Below are 3,074 nucleotides of genomic sequence, written 5' to 3'. Positions count from 1 at the left end.
TTTTTTTTTTTTTCTTCCCCATTAGTCAATTCTATTTGTTGTTTTCCCAATAATGAGTTGACCATGTTTGATATGAGTATGGTCTGTCAATGTATAAGAAAGGGACTATAATCTCTTGGGATGCTATAAGTGAGTAAGAAATATTAAACCTACAAGCTCAGATCATGAGCTAATAAGGAAGATAATTTCTGTATACATGGCTCTTATCAATTTCTGCATGGTTTATTAGACACCCACTATGGAGGTCTCCCAAGATTGTTAGTCTGAATTTTCTTATACAGTAGGGGGATTTAAAAGGATTTTTGTGTGCCTGTGCTGATTTTTTGGGTGATAAATTCTTATCTAGTCACAGGTGCTGAATATAATTTGTCTGTTTCTTTTATTGCAGTTTTGTTGTCCATATGCTCCTTACTCTGTGACCCAAACCCAGATGATCCATTAGTACCAGATATTGCACAGACCTACAAGACAGACAAGGATAAGTATGTTTTATGTTCTTAATAAATTATTGGGCAAATATTTCCTGTGGTGATCTGTATTCATTGAAATGTTACTCTTGTAACAGTTGTGGGGCGCTGGGTCAAAGGGGACTTGATCAGAATGATAGAAACGGTCCCATCTTGTTCACACAGACACTCTGGTTACTTTCCTATTACCTGGTATACAACAAATAATGCACACTGGGTGTTTTGTCTTCACCTTACTTGTTCAGGTCACTGCAAGCAGCTAGAGTTTTCAGAGACAAGTCAGACGTAGCAGCCCTATTACACTCAGTCAATTATTACCTAGGACACATTACTGTGCATGATTTTTCCTTGTGTATACAGTTACATAGTCAGGTTGAAAATAAGACATACGTCCATCAAGTTCAACCACTAGGGAAAATAAACATATCCCAGATATAAAAAAAAAATTAAAAACCTGGTACAATTTGCTCTAATAAGAAACAATTCCTTTCTGATGTCGTAAGGTGATTGGATGTTCCCTGGATCAACAGTCTAATTAGTTTAGTTAGTTTTTTGTGCCTATGCTCTAATGCCTTGTGGTCCTGTCTTCTGTCATTAATCTGTCTTTCTGTTTCTTACAGGTATAACAGAATAGCAAGAGAATGGACTCAGAAATATGCAATGTAAACTTGTGAAACTATAATTTCGTATAATCGGTGTACTGTAAATGTTAGGGTTTTTTTTGTTTATTTTTCAAGATTACAAGAACCAGGCACAACTTCCTGCTCAGAGACCATGAAACCCCCTCCTTTCTGTCATATTTACACCTAAACACTTCTCCAAAATAAATTTTTGAAATGAGCCATGAATCTAAGATGATTAAGTGTACGTCAAGACATTGGTGCTCTTTGAAAGACTCCCAAATCTCTGCATGTTTCGGCAACATTTAGAATTGTAAAATGACAAGCAATTAGACTGGCTTTTTTTTTTATTTGCCCTCATTAACTTGACCAATACTATGTTTGTTTTTTTTTTTTTTTGTTTTGTTTTTTTGTGGGTTGATTTGTTTATTGGAGTCCCATTGTTGAAATTTCCCTTTGTTTTTTATGTGATCCACATTGGTAAGGACTCTAGACATGACTGGGTAGAACCAATGGAGGCTCAGGACAGTACAAATACCACAGTTTGGAGAGTGCGAACCGTGTGTTAATCTACCTAGTTGGATTTGTTGAATTTGTTCTGTATGTGTATATATATATATATATATGTATGTGTGTGTGTGTATGTATGTATGTATGTATGTATGTGTGTATATATATATATATATATATATATTATATTTATATATGAAATCATTCTTTTCCTACAGCCTGACAGTCCATATCAAGGAGGAGTCTTCTTTCTCACAATTCAGTTCCCAACAGATTATCCATTTAAGCCCCCAAAGGTGAGAAATTGTGTATACATTACATTTTGTTTCATTTGTGTTATTACAACTTTTGTAATCAGACCAACAGTTTTGATATGCAGCATTTTTTTTTAATTTTAACTTAAACAGTTTTAGTTAATAATTTACATAAAATATGTTCACTGAACAATTTCCTCCATTTATCCCAAGGACCCCGGATATGTGTAGGTTTTGGTACACAAGCCTGCACTATATGGAGAACTATCGGGTGCATAGTTGTTACATTTTTAGGTATTGGGCATATTCCAGTTCTGTGGCTGTAATTCCTGCCCATCCTGTGGTGAAGTGTAATATACAGAGTCAACTAGTTTGTGTCATTCTAAAAAGCTATTACAGAAAAGTTATTTTGTTTTGTAGGTTGCTTTTACAACAAAAATTTACCATCCAAACATAAACAGCAATGGAAGCATTTGTCTTGATATTCTGCGTTCACAATGGTCCCCAGCTTTGACGGTCTCAAAAGGTAAATTATGAGTGCACATCACATAAAGGATATTTATTTATTTTTTTTTTTTTTTACAATTCACATAGAGTAAAGTTTCTTAAATATTTGACTAGACTACGTTTTATGCTTCTTTAAAAGGCGTGTGTCTACTTTGAATGCCCCTAGATATTGGATTGGCCTTTCTCAACTATAGATTCTGGAGGTTCCCTAAGCAGTCAGATGTTTCTTACTAGTAGATCCTAAAGGGGCATTCTGTAAGTTATGCCAATAGACTATTGTTTCTGCATGAGAAATGTTTTCTGCCATGTATATAGACATCTGTGTATGTCTTGGCTAGAGGTAACATAGCCATAGGGTTGTTTTTTTTTTTTGTTTTTTTTTAAAGGACAAAATTTTGGCAATTAAACAGTTTTAGTTAATCTTATACAAGTACAAACCCCGGGCTGTAATCTCTTATCCACTGATGACAAGTCACTGGCCATAAGCATGTACGCATTATATGTAATGAAGCTTTTGTATTGCTAATGAAGCTGGTATAAAGCGAGTAATTCTAGAGCATGTAGTAGTCAAGCAGTGGTTGCCTCTATTTTTCTTCCAACAGGTTACCTTCATGATCTTTTTAAGTTTCTTATAATGTCAAGTACAAAGTAGAATATTTTTTTTTCTTTTGATAGTGTGAGGAAGTGTGTGTGTGTGTGTGTGTGTGTGTGTGTGT

General features: G+C 34.6%; 1 long non-coding RNA gene across 1 annotated transcript; it reads left to right on the top strand.

Moving 5' to 3' along the window:
• The first annotated feature begins 34 nt into the window (after positions 1–34).
• Positions 35–1,305, top strand: LOC140321391 (uncharacterized). The gene is made up of 2 exons (XR_011918922.1): positions 35–482; positions 1,088–1,305. It is a non-coding gene; the product is annotated as an uncharacterized lncRNA (long non-coding RNA).
• The last annotated feature ends 1,769 nt before the right edge of the window (positions 1,306–3,074 follow it).

This window comes from Pyxicephalus adspersus, unplaced genomic scaffold (genome assembly GCF_032062135.1).
Source record: "Pyxicephalus adspersus unplaced genomic scaffold, UCB_Pads_2.0 Sca3256, whole genome shotgun sequence".
In the NCBI taxonomy this organism is placed as follows: Eukaryota; Metazoa; Chordata; class Amphibia; order Anura; family Pyxicephalidae; genus Pyxicephalus; species Pyxicephalus adspersus.
Note: the sequence above shows the minus strand (reverse complement) of the source record. Positions and strands in the feature narration are given on the sequence as shown.